Raw genomic sequence first — 21,517 nt, 5'->3', positions numbered from 1 at the left:
AACCCTGGAGGTTTTCATGTTTGATGTGGTTTTTGAGGCGGTTTTTCAGGCTGTTTTTGCCGAGGTTTTCACACGCATGAGGCTGGGTTCACACAACCATGTTACGTCCATAATGTACGGAACGTATTTCGTCCGGAAGACCCGGACCGAAGACAGTGCAGGTAGCCGGGCTCCTAGCATCATAGTGATGTACGACGCTAGGAGTCCCTGCCTCTGCGTGGAACTACTGTCCCGTACTGTAATCGTCCGTTTTTGGAGCTGTTTTCATTGGAGTCTATGAGAAAACCGCTCCAAAAACGTCCAAAGAAGTGTCCTGCACTTCTTTTGACGAGGCTGTATTTTTTACGCGTCGTTGTTTGACAGCTGTCAAACGACGACGCGTAAATAACAGGTCGTCTGCACAGTACGTCGGCAAACCCATTCAAATGAATGGGCAGATGTTTGCCAACGTATTGTAGCCCTATTTTCAGACGTAATACGAGGCATAATACGCCTCGTTTACGTCTGAAAATAGGTCGTGTGAACATACCCTAATACTTGAGGGGTGACCATGTTGAGAAAATGCCGCTGACATCTATGCGAGCATGCTTCCGTGGAGTACAGCAGAATACCTGCTGCTGAACTAAATATCGCTGGCATCCCTGGCCAGAGTGACCAAGCTGCAGACCCCTGAGGATGAGTATTGAAACGCGTAGGGTCGGTTGTGAATAGGATTTTTTTAGCATTGGGAACACTAGCATTGTTTGTATACCTCAACACTAGGAGCTTCCGGTGCGGTTATCACGGACTCTAGTGTGAATTAGGGTCAAGACTATTGTTATGCCCATTTTTCAAATGCTGATTCCGTATTGATATTCTTGTTGAACACTGAGCTATAGTAGGTTCACAATTGAATTAGAACTCAGAGTTTATTATTTAATACGTTTTTATACACACGGTGGGGCTTTTTCACAGTGGTGATTGTACCCCTGTTTTTAGAGAGTTATAAATAAATGTTATATTTTACTCATATATCACATCAGTGAATCCGTGACCATGTTAAGTAAGTATGCAGAAAAGAGAAAATTGTAACTGAAATGTTGCTGCCACTTTTTAGTTTTGTTTTACTTGGCAGTGTTGGATATTTAGAGGTATGGGAGATCTATCCGACCATGTATGAACACTCCTCCGTAAACCAGGGTTTAAATAATCTACAAAGAACATATCTTGCTTTGTAGGACCCAGCACATTGTGTATTTTATACAGACAATCAATTTGTTATTAGATCTATGTAATGCTTCATTTTTTTACCTGTGGTTGCGCTGCAGGGAATATTAAAAGTTGCTGCCATCTTTCCCCACACTAATAAGCAGTAGGGAATGTCTTTAGAAACGATACACTGCATATGGGACTGTGCCCCTGATCCAATCGATATTCTAAAATTTGGATATTCGTGACTAGTGAGTGAAAGTTTTTCCAGGATTTAAAAATCTTCTGTCCGTAGTGATGTCACCTGACAACTTGCACCATATCTATAAAGAAGACCTGTCATGTCCTCTGAAACCTAAAACCAGCTGCTGCAGCTCTGGTTTTCTTTCAAGCCGACCACAATCCCCTGAAATCAGTCCGGTTAGTCTACTCGTATAGCTCATGTAAACAGTCGAGTGAGGCTCCCAGCACTCAATCTCCCAGTGTCAATCTCGGTCATAGACACTGGGGACTGCCCACTTGGCAGTCTACTCGTACAGGTCATGGAAACTAACTGGGCAATGTGGGCGGCTTGAAAGAAAAGAAAACCAGAGCTACACTCTGCGCTGGTTGGTAGGCTATCCATCTGGCTTGAGATGTCCGAGAACGTGACCGGTTCTCTTAAACCTCTTCCCGACATCTGCCGTATATGTGCGTCAAGTCCGGAGAGAAAGTATGGATCTAGCCCCCAGGGGTGCAGATCGGTTGCCATGGCAGCCAAAGGCTTATTAAAGGCCTCCAGGTCTGCCATCTGTGTCCTATTAAGCTTTGCCAGAGGCGAGGCTTAAAGGGAACCGGTCACTAGATTTTAGGGCACTAAACCACCAGCATGTCGTTATACTCCTGTAAAATAGTGTCCTAAGCATACTAAAAAGAAGTTCTAGAACAGTGTGCTGTATGTAACTTACCAGAGTCCTGAGGTGAGTCTAGGTGTACTGGCCTTTGCGTCATCTGAGTATGTGCAGAATGCTGTTGGACCCTTCTCTGGTCACACGCTGTATTCTAACATCGTTATAGAACAAATGATAAAACTGACAGTTTTGTGATGGGCTTGTCATTAGAACGACATGCTGGTGGTTTAGTGGCCTAAAATCTAGTGACCCGGTTCACTTTCAGGCTGTGTCATTGGGTGGATTAGCTGTGGGTTTTCTGCAACCAATTTCTGTGCAGAAAATCCGCCATATATTTGGGCTTGTCCACACGTAACGGAATTGCTGCAGAAAATTGACCGAATACTAAAGAACTATTGAATTTAACAAGGTATAGACAACCGTGCATTTTGGGTGATTGAATCTTTTTGCATTTCTTATTTATTTTACATGCATGGGACAATGAGGGTTGGATTGTGGGAATCCACATTTAAGATAACTTTATAATGTTTTGGCATAGACGACGACGACGACGACCAAATTATGAGGTCCATGTAGAGAAACATTGAAAAGCCCTGGTTTATAATACCATTTAAATACGAAGAGAACAAGAACAGAATGTAAATCCCCTTAGGTAAAACTCTCAGCACAAAGAATCTTTCTATAATCTCTATCAAGCAGTCATGTGACAAACTAAGACTGCAATTCAACAGGAATTGAAATAAGATATCTCGACCCAAACAACAAAACACCTTGGCAGCATTTAACCCCTTCCCGACATGCGCCGTACATGTACGGCGCTGTCGGGAGGTGCTTCCCGCAAAGCGCCGTACATGTACGGCGCAGTGATTGTGCGGGCTCAGAAGCAGAGCCGGCACCATCACCGCGGGGTGACAGCTGTATTATACAGCTGGCACCCTCCTGTAACTGCCAGGACCGGAGCTATTCTCCGATCCGGCAGATTAACCCCTCAGATGCTGCGCTCAATTTCACCCGATCGGCAACCCAGTGATGCAATCGCTGGGTTGCTGTGGCAATCGGACGCCAGAAAATGGCGTCCGAGTCTGCCTTGTACGGGAGCCCATGAGGACCCGCCTTCGGCGTGTCCTCATAGGCTTGCTGTCAGTGAATAACTGACAGCGCTATTACACTGCACTTCGTATGTAGTGCAGTGTATTAGAGTAGCGATCGGGGCATCAGGCCCTCATGTCCCCTAGTGGGACAAGTCAGAAAAGTAAAAAAAAGATAATAAAAATGTGGTAAAACAATAAAAACACACACATTTCAAATAAAAATAAAGCTAAACTGACTTTTTTCCCATAGTTAGTCTTTTATTATGGGAAAAACCGTAAAAATTAAAAAAACTATACATAATTGGTATCGCCGTGTCCGTAACGACCCAAACTACAAAACTATTATGTAATTTATCCCGCACGGTGGACGCCGTAAAAAAAAACCATGAAAAACAACGCCAGAATCTTTGTTTTTAAGTCACATCTCCTTCCAAAAAATGCTATAAAAAGTGATCAAAAAGTCACATATACTCCAAAATAATACTAATAAAAACGGCAATCCGTCCCGCAAAAAATAATCCCTGACACCGTTTAGTGCACGCAAAAATAAAAAAGTTATGGGTCTTAGAACATGGCGACACAGAAAACAAATGATTTTATAAAAAGTGATTTTATTGTGCAAAAGCTGCAATACATAAAAAAAACTCTATAAATTTGGTATCGCCGTAATCGTATTGACCCGCAGAATAAAGCTAACATGTAATTTAGGGCACACTGTGGATGCCGATAAAAAAAACAATAAAAAACTATTCCAGAATTGCTTGTTTTTGGTAATTTCCTTTACCAAAAAATAAAATAAAAAGTGATCAAAAAGTCGTATGTGTTCTAAAATTGTACCAATAAAATCTACAGCCCGTCTCGCAAAAAACAAGCCTGCACACCGCTCAATCTACTGAAAAATAAAAAAGTTACGGCACTAGTAATGCGGTGATGAAAAAACATCTCAATGCGCAGGCCGGAGGGGAACATTCCTTCAGGTTCAGGTCACTAGTATTGAGGAACTAGGAAAGGGAATGGACATAGCACATCCGCTGGAAGTGAGGGCGCCCGTATTATACCAGCGCAAAACTTTCCCAGCAATATTTCCCAAACTATGAAGGAGAAAAAGTCCCCAAAAGGTGCAGAGTGTTACAGAAGGGGGATAAGAAAGAAAACCGTTTATCAGTGTGACACCGGCCTGTGCATAACGGATCGCTTCACAGAGTCACACACATCTATGGAGAATTGTATTATTTACCCCATTATTATACCCTCTTATTATGCCCTGATGTACTCTGCACAGATTACATATACCCTGATGTACTCCTTACAGATTACATATACCCTGATGTACTCCGCACAGATTACATATACCCCTGATATACTCCGCACAGATTACATATACCCTGATGTACTCCGCACAGATTACATATACCCCTGATATACTCCGCACAGATTACATATACCCTGATGTACTCCGCACAGATTACATATACCCTGATGTACTCCGCACAGATTACATATACCCTGATGTACTCCTCACAGATTACATATACCCTGATGTACTCCTCACAGATTACATATACCCTGATGTACTCCGCACAGATTACATATACCCTGATGTACTCCTCACAGATTACATATACCCTGATATACTCCGCACAGATTACATATACCCTGATGTACTCCTCACAGATTACATATACCCTGATGTACTCCTCACAGATTACATATACCCTGATGTACTCCGCACAGATTACATATACCCCTGATATACTCCGCACAGATTACATATACCCTGATGTACTCCGCACAGATTACATATACCCCTGATATACTCCGCACAGATTACATATACCCTGATGTACTCCGCACAGATTACATATACCCCTGATATACTCCGCACAGATTACATATACCCTGATGTACTCCTCACAGATTACATATACCCTGATGTACTCCTCACAGATTACATATACCCTGATGTACTCCGCACAGATTACATATACCCTGATGTACTCCGCACAGATTACATATACCCTGATGTACTCCGCACAGATTACATATACCCCTGATATACTCCGCACAGATTACATATACCCTGATGTACTCCGCACAGATTACATATACCCCTGATATACTCCGCACAGATTACATATACCCTGATGTACTCCGCACAGATTACATATACCCCTGATATACTCCGCACAGATTACATATACCCTGATGTACTCCTCACAGATTACATATACCCTGATGTACTCCGCACAGATTACATATACCCTGATGTACTCCGCACAGATTACATATACCCTGATGTACTCCGCACAGATTACATATGCCACCACATTATAAACTGAAATACCAGCAAAACCCCAAACAGAACTATTACCAAGCAAAATCCATGCTCAAAATGGCGGTCTATTCCTTCTTAGCCCTACAGTGTGCCCAAACGGCAATTTATGTTCACAAGTAAGGCATTACCATACCCGGGAGAACCCACTTAACAATTTATGGGGTAAGATTCTCTAGGGGCACAACATCTTGTGCGGTGAATGGGCAGATCAGTGGAAAAATTGCAATTTTCACTTTGCACCATCCACTGCGTATTCATTTCTGAAAAACACCTGTGATGTCTAAATTCTCACTACACCCCTTGATAAATGCCTTTAGGGGTGTAGTTTCTAAAACGGGGTCACTTTTGTTTGGTACATCAGGGGTTTTGCAAATGCAACATGGCGTCCGCAAACCATTCCAGCAAAATCTACGCTCCAAAAGATAAATACCGCTCCTTTTCTTCTGAATGCTCCTATATACGTAAATAGCCTATTATAACCACATATGTGGTGTTACCGTACTCGGGAGAAATTACTTTACAAATGTTGGGGTGCTTTTTCTTCTCTATTCCTTGTAAAAATGAAAAATGTTGATCTAAAACTACATCTTGTTGGAAAAAAAAAATATTTTTCATTTTCATAGCTTAATTCTAATTAATTCAGCAAAAAACCTTTGGGATCAAAATTTTCACTATACCCCTAGATGATTCCTCAGGGGGTGCAGTTTCCCAAATGGAGTCACTTTTGGGGTGTTTCCACTGTACTAGTACTACAGGGGCTCAGCAAATGTGACATGGCGCCCAGACACTATCCAAAATCCAAATGGTGCTAGTGCCATTCTGAACCCTACCGTGTGTCCAAACAGCCGTTTATGACCACATGTGGGGTATTGTTTTACTCGGGAGAAGTTGCTTTACAAATTTTATGGTGCTTTTTCTCCTTCAGTACTTGTGGAAATGAAAAAAAAATAGCTAAACCTACATTTTATTTGAAAAAAATGTAGATTTTCATGGCCTAGTTCCAAAACTTTTTGCAAAAAAACTGGCCGGTCAAAATGCTTGCTACACCCCTAGATAAATTCCTCGAGGGGTATAGTTTCCAAAATGGGGTCACTTGTTGGGGGTTTCCACTGTTTTGTCCCCTAGGGGGCTTTGCAAATGCGACATGGCCTCCGCAAACCATTCCTGCTAAATTTGAGCTCCAAGAGCCAAATGGCGCTCTTTCCATTCTAAGCCCTGCCGTGTGTCCAAATAACCGTTTATTACCACATGTGGGGTATTGTTTTACTCGGGAGAAATTGCTCTACAAATGTTGTGGTGCTTTTTCTATTTTAGTTCTTTTGGAAATGAAAAAAAATTAGCTAAACCTACATTTTATTTGAAAAAATTTAGATTTTCATTTTCATGGCCTAGTTCCAAAAATGTTTGCAAAAAAACTGGCCTGTCAAAATGCTTGCTACACCCCTAGATAAATTCCTCGAGGGGTGTAGTTTCCCAAATGGGGTCACTTTTGGGGGGTTTCCACTGTTTTAGTTCCACAAGACCTGTTCAAAGCTGACATGGTGCCTAAAATATATTCTAATAAAAAGGAGACCCAAAATCCACTAGGTGCTCCTTTGCTTCTGAGGCCGGTGCTTCAGTCCAGTAGCACACTAGGGCCATATGTGGGATATTTCCTAAAACTGCAGAACCTGGGCAATAAATATTGAGTTGCATTTCTTGGGTAAAACCTTCTGTGGTACAAAAAAAATGGATTCAAAATGAATTTCTGGAAAAAAATAATGAACTTTGTAAATTTCACCTCTACATTGCCTTAATTCCTGTGCAATGTCTAAAGGGTTAAGAAACTTTCTAAATGCTGTTTTGAATACTTTGAGGGGTGCAGTTTTTAAAATGGGGTGACTTATTGGGGGTTTCTAATATCTAAGGACCTCAAAGCCACTTCACAACTGAACTGGCCCCTGTAAAAATAGCATTTTGAAATTGCTGCTAAAGTTCTAAGCCTTGTAACGTCCTAGAAAAATAAAATGATGTTCAAAAAACGATGCCAATCTAAAGTAGACATATGGGGGATGTTAGTTAGCAACATTTTTGTGTGGTATAACTGCCTGTCTTACAAGCAGATACATTTAAATTGAGAAAAATGCAAATTTTTGCAATTTTTCGCTAAATTTTGGTGTTTTTCACAATTAAATACTGAATGTATCGGGCAAATTTTGCCAGTAACATAAAGTCCAATGTGTCACGAGAAAACAATCTCAGAATCACTTGGATAGGTAAAAGCATTCCGGAGTTATTACCATATAAAGTGAAACATGTCAGATTTGAAAAATGAGGCTCTGTCAGGAAGGTCAAAAGCGGCCAAAGAGGGAAGGGGTTAAGTCTCATTTGAAGGGGATGTTTTGTGAAATAAACCTTTGTCATCAGAAAATTAACTATTGTTTAAATTCAAGTTGTTTTTTTTTTTTAGGTCATCTATATTAAATATAATCCTAAATAAAATCATGCAGTTTTCACTCTGGCCACTGAGCCTCTCAATAGACTGACACTTCCTGTTCTGTAGAGATCACCTCAGCTTTCATTTCCTTATCACAGTCCGGATTACAAGGACAGGTTACAGCTCTTTAGAGAACACAGAATCCGCCACTGATCATAGGTGATGGACACAGCTCTCCTATCCCTTTCTGCAGACTGACCTTTGCATAGGTCACAGAGCATGCCCGGAACACTCTTCCATAGAAGTCAATGGGTCGCCTCCTGTTCACAGGAGGTTGCTACGGTTTATGTGGCAGCTGTAAAGCATATCTCTAAATATGTGGCAGCTGTAAAGCATATCTCTAAATACTGTTAATAGCTGCCCTTATGATCATGTACAAAAGATAGAATTAAAAAAATCGCAATAAAAAAAATGGATTAGAAAAAAATTTATATGTATCAATATCTGTTTTATTTAGTAAAAAAAAGAAAGTGATACATTCCTTTTATCTACCAACTTTATCACCTAAAGGATACAGCTATATAAAAGTGAGTACAGTGTATGTAGTTTACACGAAAGGTTTGATTAAAGATCGATCAGAGCTTGTGTGTCAGAGTTGTTCGTTAAAAATCCTTTGTCTCTGGCGTTCTACACACGTCATGTTTTTACAGAAGCTAAAATGGATCCTTCATGACCTGGATTATAGCAGATCCTAACTGATCCCATTAACTTAAAATGGGTTTATCAGGTTTCCATTTTTATTGGATATACCACAGCATTCTGCTCATCAAAGCGCAGCAGAAGCCTGACAGAAAACATCTAAGTATGACCTGAGCTTTAACCTCCCCCATTTATATAGATTTCCTTTAGAAACGGAAGTAAACTGCTATAAATCCGGGTAAACGTTTTTGTCTGAAACATTCCCGATGGACAAATTAACATTTGATACCAGATAATGTCTTAGTCACGCGGCATAGGGACTGTATGACTCTCCATCTCACTGTACACTGTTTTGTCGGGTGCTGCATGTACAGAGCTAATCTCCCCTAGAAGTAATGTTTATAGAAGAGAAAAGCTCTGTACATACTTGCATCTGTACAAAACGACCATGTACGTGAGGCCAGACATAGATTCACTCAAGCACAGTGCCGGATTATCGTTCGAACGGCCCCCCTCATGCCCGGTGTGGCATCGCTAGCACTGGAGGGGGCCCCGGTGCCAGCGGCAGCCACATTCACGCATCAATGAAAAGTTACTATAGTAACTGGGGCCTATGTAATAAACTACACGGGCCCCTGTTACTATAGTAACTGACAGTACTTACCCCTCCTCTTCCTTTGTGCAGTCCAGGACTGATAGACAATTCCCCTTGTCAGGAGGATGTGTCCCTGCACAGTGTGATACTGTCAGTATGTAGGCACACAGCCCTGTGACAATGGGAATCGTAACACCCATTTGCCCAAAAAGGTAGTGTTAAAAATAGTTGCAGGACAGCGGTGCGCATGGGGGGCCCAAGTTTGGGTAACAGCCCAGTATACTTAATCTGCCACTGCTCAAGCAGGTCTCTGCACAGTTAAGGGGGTTTTAGATGGGCTGATTATCGGGCAGACGAGTGTTCATAGAACGCTTGTTCCCGATAATTGCCAACAGGGCAGCGATCAGCAGACGGACGATCAAATGCTTGATCATCTGCTGGTCGTATCATTTAAAAAAAGTAAAATATTATCGTCGTGTGCAGCACATCTCACTGTGTAAACGGAGACGCGCTGCCGACATGAAAATGTATGGGGACAACTGATTGGCGTAACGAGCGCTTGTCCCCAGATGTGGCTCCTTGTGACAGGAGAAAACGAGCGCCGATCAATGATGTCTCGTTGATTGGCGCTCGCTGCATCGGCCGATTATCGACCGGTGTAAGGCTGGATTCACACGAGTACATTACGTGCGTAATGGACGGAACGTATTTCGGCCGCAAGTCCCGGACCGAACACAGTGCAGGGAGCCGGGCTCCTAGCATCATAGTTATGTATGACGCTAGGAGTCCCTGCCTCGCTGCGGGACAACTGTCCTGTAATGTAATCATGTTTTCAGTACGGGACAGTAGTTCCATGTAGAGGCAGGGACTCCTAGCGTTGACATAACTATGATGCTAGGAGCCCGGCTCCCTGCACTGTGTTCGGTCCGGGACTTGCAGCCGAAATACGTTCCGTCCATTACGGACGTAATGTGCTCATGTGAATCCAGCCTAAAAGGACCTTTAGTCAGGGAAGATTCTAACTGCTGATTAAAAGGGAGTCCTATGAGAAGAGTGACTGAAAAGGCAACCCCACGGCTGACACACAGCTACTTCCTGTCCCAAAAACTAAAGGCAGAAGAAGTCTGGAATGAAGTTTAAAGGGTCATCCAGGATTTGAAAATGGATGAATATTAATCGCTTGGGTCCGGCACTTGACATTTCCGCCAATCAGTTATTTGAAGGGGCCGTGATGCTCATGCGAGCACTGCAGCCTCTTCATTGTTTACATCTTCAGGCTTGTGGAAGTACATACAGCCTGAAACCTGATGTATATAATAAATAGGCTGCAGCGCTCGCACGTGTGCCACAGCCCCTTCAAACAGATGATCGGTGGGGATGCCGAGAGTCGGACCCACCCGATCTATTATTGATGGCCCAGCCTAAGGGTAGCATCATTTTTTTGAATCCTGGATAACCCCTTTAAATAAGAGAGACTGCACACAAATCCTACGTATAAGGATTTTTCGCAAATTTTCATTATTGCAAAAATTAAATGGACTGTACTAGTGAATTATATGTCAGTGACAGCTAATGTGCATTAGGCATTCGAACATTAATTTCAAGGAATCTTCATTATTATGAAATCACTGTATTTACTTGTAATTCACCTCCTGGTTGAAGCCCTCTTGATATGATATAGTGTATTTATTTCTGCAGGTGCCCTGTTTCATATAATAAGGGTATTGTACAAGGCACAATGACATAATAATTGACATGGTATTACAAGGAATAACAGGTCTTGAGAGTAAAATGTTCCAACAAAGAATGTCATAGTTCAGTAAACAATGTCTTATTGTCTCGTTTCGCAGACTGACTGTGTATAAGAATTACTCATTCATATTGAATAATGGTAAATACATGACGGCCTGTACCCTCCCTATGCCTCAAATTTCATACATCGGTAAACATTGTTTTTTTTTGTTTTTTTCTATCGGATGTCATATAAATCTGACAGAAAAAGTTTCTGACATGCTCCATCGGATGTCGTTATTTTCTTCCCCACAAGTATTGCTTGTAGGAAAGAATAGCTCTGTACATCTTACACCTGATGAAGGAGTGTTCAGCAGCACATGGAGTCCTGCATGGAGCTAAACGGGACTCTGTGCGCGGCTGTACGTGTGGATGTGGCCTTTGGCCGGGTTCCCAAGTTGCGTAAGGCCTAATTCACACGAGCGTGTTTGGTCTGTGATATAGGGTCCGTATGTAGGCTGCATTTCCCGGACCGAACACACTGAAGGAGCCGGGCTCCTAGCGTCATAGTGATCTATGACGCTAGGTGTCCCTGCCTCTCTGCGGAACTACTGTCACGTACTGAAAACATGATTACAGTACGGGACAGTTGTCCGGCAGCGAGGCAGGGACACCTAGCGTCATAGATAACTATAATGCTAGGAGCCCGGCTCCCTGCAGTGTGTTCGGTCCGGGAAATGCGGCCGACATACGGACCGTATATCACTGACCGAACACATTCGTGTGAATTAGGCCTTAACGTGGAATTTCCACAATGGAATTCTGTGTAGAAATTCCGCAGCGTTTACAGTACTGCGAAGTGAATGAGATTTAGAAAATCTCATGCCCATGCTGTGAAAAAAAAAATGCAGCGAAAGTGTTCAGAAATTGACCTGCGGTGTGGATTTTAAATTTCGTTTTCGTTGCTTTTCTGTTGCAGATTTTCCCCATTAAATTCAATGGAGATGTAAAACCTGCAACAAATAGCCAAGTGTTACGACTTTTGCGGTGGAGTCGCAAAAGAAATAGCAAAACAAAAGTTATACTAACCACCCGGGTGTTGTCATAGTGACGCTATCTTCTGTTCTTCCAGGCTGGCTTCCTGGGACGACGTTTCATTCCATGTGACTGCTGCAGCCAATTACAGGCTGCAGATTGCCTGCAGCGGTCACCTGGACTGCAGTGTCATCCCAGGAGGCCGGACTGCACGTCAACGGAGGGACGCGCCGTCATGACTACGGCCGCGGTAAGTATGAAAGGTTTTTCTCTAGTGCAGCGAAAATTCCGCTTGAGAAACTGCACCACCATTGTGGTGCGGGTTACAAGTTGGCTACGCTGCGTAGTTTTACGCAGCGTATCTGACCCGTGGAAACTCTGCTTTAGGCCGGATTTACACGAGCGTGTGCGTTTTGCGCGCGCAAAAAACGCTGCGTTTTGCGCGCGCAAAAGGCATTTGACAGCTCCGTGTGTCATCCGTGTATGATGCGCGGCTGCGTGATTTTCGCGCAGCCGCCATCATAGAGATGAGGTAGTCGACGCCCGTCACTGTCCAAGGTGCTGAAAGAGCTAACTGATCGGCAGTAACTCTTTCAGCACCCTCATCAGTGAATGCCGATCACAATATACAGCAACCTGTGAATAAAAAAAGACGTTCAAACTTACCATGAACTGCCTGCTTCCTCCAGTCCGGTCTCCCGGCCGTTGCCTTGGTGACGCGTCCCTCTCTTGTCATCCGGCCCCACCTCCCAGGATGACGCGGCAGGCCATGAGACCGCTGCAGCCTGTGATTGGCTGCAGCCTGTGCTTGGCCTGTGATTGGCTGCAGCTGTCACTTGGCCTGAATTGTCATCCCGGGAGGTCGGACTGGAGGAAGGAGCCGGGACTTATCGGTAAGTCCGAACTTCTGTTTTTTTTTACACGTATATGTATATTGTGATCGAAAGTCACTGTCCATGGTGCTGAAACAGTTTAAGTCTTTGAGCACCGTGGGCAGTGACTGTCTCCTGACGTCGCGTACCCGAACATTTTTTGCCGGGTTCGGTCAAAACGAGTTCGGCCGAACCCGGTGAAGTTCGGTGCGCTCATCTCTAATTTGACACTCCGTTTGGATGTTTGTAACCAGAAAAGCACGTGGTGCTTTTCTGTTTACATTCATCCTTTTGACAGCTCTTGCGTGATTTTCGCGCATGCAACGCAGGACCGTCCGTGTGGCATGCGTTGTTTTCACGCACCCATTGAAGTCAATGGGTGCGTGTTGCGTGAAAAACGCAAGAATATAGAACATGTCGTGAGTTTTACGCAACGCACTCACGCAGCGCAAAATTCACGCATCGTCTAAACTGCCCCATAGAGTAATATAGGTGCGTACGACACGCGTGAAAAGCACGCGCGTCGCACGCGCGTATAATACGCTCGTGTAAATGAGGCCTTAGACTGGTTTCAAACAGCCCTAATACAGGTGCATTTAAGTGCCTGCAGCGGGGTGAGGGGTTTTGAGGAGAAAGAGCGTTCTTGGTCGAAATGTGTTTGAAACATATTTATAAAAAAAGTATGTAGCTGTGAATTATAATTAAGGCTGGGTTCACATTGTGCATTTTGCTATGTTTTGAAACTATGTCAAAAACGCATCGCTTAGTGACCGCCAATACGCCTTTTTACATCGGTCACAAAGGGATCTCATTCCGATGCATATGCCTTGTACGGTGCATCGGAATAAGGCTGCTACTCTAACGGCTGGGATCGGAGTTACTTTTGATTCCGGGCGTTTAATCACTTAGATGCCATTGCAAATAGCAACCGAGGCATCTTAGTGGTTTACAGAGGGAGGGGGCCCCCTCTGCCACCCATCGAATGTGGTGGCCATGGCATTTGTGGCCTAACAAAGGCCATCAGGCCTGCCATGACTGTATGCTTACTAGGCAGTAATGTATTGGTATACTAAGTATACCATAATAGAAGTGATAAGCAGATCGCATAATAACATCCCCTAGTGGGACTAAAAAAAATAATAATAAAAGAATGTGAAATACAGTTTATTTTTCCATAAAAATTGGTTTTATTTTCGTAAATGTGTCATCGTAGCGGCCCAAACAATAATCTTAACACAATATTGAAACCACATGTGAACAGCGGTTTGTTTTTTAAGCCCCCCCCCCAAAAGAAAAGTTAATCAATAAGACCCATGTACCCCAAAATTGAATAAATGAAACTACATCTCCTCCTGCGGCGATACAAAAATAGCTTACCATGTTCACATGTTCACACAGGGCGGATACGTTGCGTAAAAGTACACAGTTTGTCTGCCCTGGCGGCCATAGGGAATTCCGTCTGGAAAACCGCACCAAATTGTGGTGCAGTTTTTCGGCTGGAATGTCCGCTGCGGAATACAAGCAAATTTTTTTTCGAATAAAACGGCCATACTTACGCTTCGATGTCCGTGCAGATAGGCCTCCTGGTATGACGTGTTATCCCATGTGACTGCTGCACCCTGTGATTGGCTGCAGCGGTCACATGAGATGAAACGTCATCCCAGGAGGCCAGCCTGGACAAAGAAGCATAGAATTCTGGGTAAAAATTTTTTTTTCTGAGTTGTGTTTTTTGCGACGGAATTGCATATTTTTTTGCCGCAAAAATAGCAACATCTGCTATTTGTTGCAGGTTTTACCTCCCCATTGAATTCAAAGGGGAAAACCCGCAACAATAATTAGCAGCGATTCCGCAAATACAATTGACATTCTGTAGGCTAGAAAAAAACGCACCGCATGTCAATTTCTGAGTATTTTTTCCGCTTATCATTTACGCAGCGTGTGGATGAGATTTGCTCAAATTTCATCCACTCTGTTGCTACTGTATTATGCTGCGGATTTTCTGCAAATGAAAATACGTTGCGGAAAATCTGCAGTATTTACTCTACGTGTTACCGTGTTTGCTTCATGCAAACGCTGCGGAATTTGATGCAGAAAATCCGCATGAAACCACAGGTAATTCCACAACTAATAGTGCATTTTTTGATACGTTTTTAAGTGCGGTTTAGCTTCAGAAATAGGGTCATTCGTTTTTTTATGCTGCAAGTGCGTTTTTTAAAAAAAACACCAAATACTAGTCAGATACAATTAACAGGCGGAAACGCAAGATAAATTGACATGATGCAGATTTTAAAATACCCACCGCAGGTCAATTTACGTGCAGAAAAAATCTGCAACGTGTAGATAAGATTTCCTGAAATCTCATTTACTTTGCTTGTACTGTATTACGCTGCGGATTAGCCATACAAAAATACATGCGTCAAATCCGCACGTAATACGCGTCGTGTGGATTTGGCCAAAAAGTATTTTTATTGTGCAAAAGTAGTAAAACATTAAAAAAAACTATACATATTTGGTATCGTCAAAATTTTGCCGACCCATAGAATAAAGGTAACACACTGCTTGGTGAACGGCGTAAATGTAAAACGCAAAAAACAATGACGGAATTGCATAAAAAGGTGCGATTAAAAAAATATATAATGCATCCTACCTAAAACTGGCCCTCATACAGCTATGTCGAAAGAAAAATAGAAAAAGTGATGGCTCTTTGAATGCAACAATGAAAAAACGGAAAAAGTTTCAGAAAAGCTGATCATCAAAAAGGTTAAAAATGAACGTTTTTAGGGTTCATTTACATGATACGTTTTTAAAAATTTTAAAGCCAGAAAACAGCTAAAACGCTTTGTAAAACCATGCAGGTATTTATTTATTTTTTTGTAAAATGCGTTTTGACCCCAGCCCTATGTGAACCCAGTCTAGAGAAATAGTTCACTCTTTGTTACGATTTTTGCCACAAGATGGCAGTAAAGTGTATGGGAAGAATTATATCCAGCCGGAAGTTGAAGAACACTGGATTTATTACGGAACTTTTTAGTTTTAAATGAAAAGAAATTTCTAGCCAAAATGGAAAAACTATCACGAGGGACTTCTGCATTGTAAGGGCTCATTCAGATGTGCGGGATTCTCGTCCGTGTGCCGTGCGTTGAACACGGACCCATTCATTTCAATGGGACTATTCAGACATGTGTGAGTTTTCAAGCAGCGAGTGTCCGTTACGTGAAACTCACTGCATGTCCTATATTGCGTTTTTGCGCACTTAGTCGCCCTTTGAAGTGTATGGGTGCGCGAAAACCACCGGCGACAACCGTGTGCTGTCCAAGTAAAGCAGAGAAATACATTTAAAAAAAAAAGTGCACGGAGGTGAAAAACGCATGCCACACACAAAGCACAGCGACGCCAATACGCAACGCACACGGACATGAATTGGAGAAAAAACGCTGCGTGTTTTACGCGCGTAAATCGGACACGCTCGTCTGAATGTAGCCTTAGGTCTATGACCGGGAATTGGTAGAACAGTTGTAATATTTATTTGAACCAGTTATTTACATAAACGCACCAGCAACAAAAACTGTGAAAACTGCATTGCAGCTCATTAGGTTATCATCCAGCTTTCCACAGACCCTGAATAGCATAAAAATCTAAATTGATAGCACACATTTCTGGATTATCAACCACGAGCCACCACTGAAGGGCCCTCGAATACTATACCATCCTCCAAACGCAAATATATATTAAATGAATCCACCAATCTAAACTCTTTGCAGTAACTCTCCTCTCCGGAAATACATCAGTGTATTTCTATTATTGTATGACATAAGGTCCTTCCTGCCATTGGACAGGGGTTGGCAATAGATACGCCATATATCCATCCGCCTATACTCTGCTCTTCTAACATCAATTACTAGTTTCTAAGCTCTTTATTTACTATGGTTTCTATGAAAATGGCGGTTGCATCATACATAACACATATGATGTCATAAGATGAAGGGTTCTCCTTGGAGGTTCTATGGCATATTACCCACACACCACCCACAGATTTACCATTCAGGAGTCTGGGAAACTTGATGACAACCTCTTTAGGAGCTGTAATGGAAGCAATATTGATTTCCCCACAAACCAGCTTTCTCCGCAAGCAGATACTGTATATGGCTGAATAGAACTGTTGACAACTTGATTGAAAAGGACAACTTTTTTGGAAGTAGGGCAATGCAAGGATTGGTATGAGAGCTGTGTCACATTAGGTTATTATGTTTGAAAAGTAAAAGTGACTAATAATGATGATGATGATAGTAATAATAATAATAATAATAATAATAATAATGATGATGATGATAGTAATAATAATAATAATAATAATAATAATGATGATGATGATAAGAATCTTAATAGCAATAATAATGATAAATAATAAAAATAATAGTAATAATAATGATGATCATAATAATAAGAATAATAGTAGTAATAATAATGACAATGATAATAATAGTAATAATAATGATGATGATAATAATAATAATAGTAATAATGATAATAATAATAATAGTAATAATAATGACAATGATAATGCTAATAATAATAGTAATAATAATGATGATTATAATAATAATAATTGTAATAATAATGACAATGATAATAATAGTAGTACTAATAATGATGATAATAATAGTAATAATAATGATAAACATAATAATATTGATGATAATGATAATAATAATAATAGTAATAATAATGATGATTATAATAATAATAATGGTAATAATAATAGTAATAATAATGACAATGATAATGCTAATAATAATAGTAGTAATAATAATGATGATAATAATAGTAATAATAATGATAAACATAATAATATTGATGATAATGATAATAATAATAATAGTAATATGCATTACATATTTGCCATTGATAAAACCTAAACAAAATATGCAAGCTGGTTGGATTGTGTTGCTTGTCCTTGATGACTGGGTGAATTTATGAATGATAGGTATAGATTTGAACTTCTAGCTCACAGACAGCCAAAGATTCGCCAAATTTATTAAGAAGTACTTTAGTTTATGGGTATGTTCACACACTGCGTAAAAGCACACAGCGCCCTGTGCGCCGCAGGGAATTCTGGCCAAAAAACCGAACCACTGTGGAAAACTGCACAGAAAAAAAAATGAATACTCATGTAAGTCCCTCTGACGTCCTAACATCATGAAGTTCTGCAGCCCTGGGAATGACGTCAGGACGTCGGAGCCCTGGAGTCCCATGTGACCGCTGCAGCCTGTGGCCGGCCTGAAGGAAGAAACACAGAATTCTGGGTAAGTATAAGTTTTTTCTTGAAAAAGAAAAAAGAAAAAATGATCCACAAATATAGCTAGGCACTTGGGTTGGATAAAATTCAACATAATATTTTATTTATGAATCCAGATAATACCGGCAATATTAATTTATACAACAATTTAAAATAAAGAAAAATAATATTTTTCTCCTGGCCAGGAAAAGAGACATATAATAGCACCTCTATGCATCTATAATATCACCTCATGAGTATGCAACACATCATATATGCATGGAACAAATTTGAGAAGATAACAATTTTCAAAGCAAAATCGCTGGGTTGTGTTCACACTTGCGGTTTTCAACCATATATGTTGTTTTTATCACAAAGTGGCCAGAGTTCCTATGTACAGTGGTTGGTAATGGTGTTTTGAAGAAATTCTTTTTATAAGAAATATAAATCTCAAAATAGGAAGATAGTCCCGTGTGTTAAGGGGATATAATTTGCAGCATATTTTTTTTCCCTCTCATAAGCGGATCCTTGATTTTTATGTAAATCTTATGGTGATAGAGAGTCCTTTCACAGACCTTTAAGGTCAATATGTAAGATATAAATCTTATGGTGATAGGTAGTCTTTTCACAGACCTTTGGGGTCAATGTGTAGCCCTCGTAATCTTGAGCTTTAAAGGTTTTTACCTTGAACAGCCAGCGAGTGCCAGGAATCCTTGCATGGAGGCAGTCGGTCGAATAGATGGAAAGTCAATATCTTCACAAAAGGCAAAATTCACCTGTATGGCCATACATTTCATTTAAGCCTCCAAATATCCATCATCATATCAATTGAAGCTCTCCTCCTTCGGTCTCCGCGGGCATTCGCCACTGCACTCCGAGAGACACGGACCCGACAAGGCAGGATCACACGCTGGCAGCCAGGTAAGTTTACAATTCTATAGTATGTCTCCTTCCACGTGGTATCTCCAACACTGGACAGGAATTCACAGGGCAGGGTTTAGACGTCACTACCCGCCCTGTCTGATTAAGACAGCTGACGCGTTTCATCCCAGTACGGGATTTCTTCAGAGCCGTTTGACAGATGCTGCCAAACATGATACCTTTATAGTATCCCAAAGTTCATTCATTGGTTCCATGGTTGTAAAAGTAATCTTCCATGGGGATAATCCAAAAAACGTTATAGGAATCATATGTAGATCTTTCATAAAATACAAAGATCAATTTCAATAGAAAACAGAGGCATTTTTATGGTCAAGTAAGCAGTTCATATGTCCATTAGTTTATATATATAGAATATATTCAGTGTTCTCATAGGGAGGGCAATCAGTATTGCATCTCCAAACAATTTTAACAATAATACCAATTGAGTATGAATCCTCCATAAGAGTATTACTACTACCTAGGTTTAATTATCAATATTAATTTATCCCTGAATATAATTAGCCAAAATTGCTATTATTTAAACCTTATGGCGGAATTATGGAGAGATACGTTTTTTAACATTAAATCCCTTGCTACGCAGTTTATGTCATTATGCTATACCATAAACTATATGCAAATAAAATTAGCTAAATTAGTCAGTATTTCAAAGCTGAACAGATAATTTGTCCAATTTACAGCTATCTTTATATATATATGGAATTCATAACATATTTCCGGGGAAGCAGGGAGAAAGGGCCCACACCTATTAAGGCATCAGGACCTGAGTCCCCACTAAACCCAGAAAATTTTCTAATACAATGATCCATCAATATAGTAGCAGGATCCTATAGGAACAATTTTACCACTAAATCTCGTGACCGTTTTTTTACATATATAGCTGTTACTCATAAGAGGAGCCGCCACGGAACCCCAGGGGGGGCAGGGAGAGGGATCACATGCCCAAGGGGGCAATAGATCCCTAGTCCCCACCACCCATAGCGAACCTATAGGCAACCCCTCCCGCTACAAAGGATTGCAAGGGATGGATAGTATATTAATTTATTCCATTCACCCAATTGGTTGAATATTTTATATTGAGAGAAACACTACTCATATTCATTCTACAAAGAACAGGTCCCCATATATAAACGAAATGGGACATCCAGACCAGAGGCACACCGTTGACGTTAATGTCCGATTCCAAGGAAAATTTTCAAACCTATGGATTTCACATTTGATTTTAATATAGAGCTCTCAAAAGAGTATATATATATATATTTGTATTATTTGCTAATGCTATATAGCTCGAAGAATACAGAAAACTGAAGGGGGAGCGCCGTACCACAAAGATAAGACAGCCCAACGTACCTATACCGCGACCCGAAGAGAGCAAATGGAGACCACTACGGACGCTGGTAATACAGCCATCCTAGTGGAAGTCCATTTGCTCCCAACAGTTTGAGTCTCAGAGGAACATATTAAATTTTATTTCATTATTTAGTCCCCTAGGATTCAAAGTTCCCAATGTATAAATCCACATGGTTTCTTTTTGAAGAAGTATTCGGTTAAGATCACCTCCCCTTCTATCTTGAAATAGTTGATAGATCCCCATGAATTTTAGGCCAGTTGGTGATTGGGCATGATATGTTTTAAAATGTGCAGCTAGGGGATTTGTTATTTCACCTTTAGTAATGTCCCGGATATGTTCATTGATACGAATATGTAACTCTCGCTTCGTTTTACCAATGTATTGTTTCCCACATGGGCAGACAATGGAGTAGACGACCATAGTCGAACGACAGTTAATAAAGTTAAGGACTTTAAATTCCCTTTTGCGTTCACTATCAAAAAAGGTGTCTGATTTTAACACGTACTTACAACATTTACAAGAGCCGCACATGAACATTCCTTTTGGACGTTTCTGTAGCCAGTTCTCATTACCTGGGGTCGTTCTCTTAAACTCAGAGCTCACCAACATATCCCTCAAAGTGGGGGCCTTTTTTGGGACCATACTCGGTACATTCCCTACTATTGACTTGATTTTTTTATCCAAAGTCAAATGTGGCCAATTTTTTATCATCAAGTTTCGAAGTATATCCCAATGGGACCCATACCTCGAAATGAATCTAACTCTATTGTCACTGTTATCTTTTTTACCTCTATTTTTTATTATAATAATAGTAATAATAATAATAATGGTAATAATAATGATAATAATAGTAGTACTAATAATGATGATAATAATAGTAATAATAATGATAAACATAATAATATTGATGATAATGATAATAATAATAATAGTAATATGCATTACATATTTGCCATTGATAAAACCTAAACAAAATATGCAAGCTGGTTGGATTGTGTTGCTTGTCCTTGATGACTGGGTGAATTTATGAATGATAGGTATAGATTTGAACTTCTAGCTCACAGACAGCCAAAGATGCGCCAAATTTATTAAGAAGTACT

This window comes from Rhinoderma darwinii, chromosome 11, assembly GCF_050947455.1.
Source record: "Rhinoderma darwinii isolate aRhiDar2 chromosome 11, aRhiDar2.hap1, whole genome shotgun sequence".
NCBI classification, from domain to species: Eukaryota; Metazoa; Chordata; class Amphibia; order Anura; family Rhinodermatidae; genus Rhinoderma; species Rhinoderma darwinii.
The sequence above is the reverse complement of the archived record's forward strand: the minus strand, read 5'-3'. Positions refer to the sequence as shown.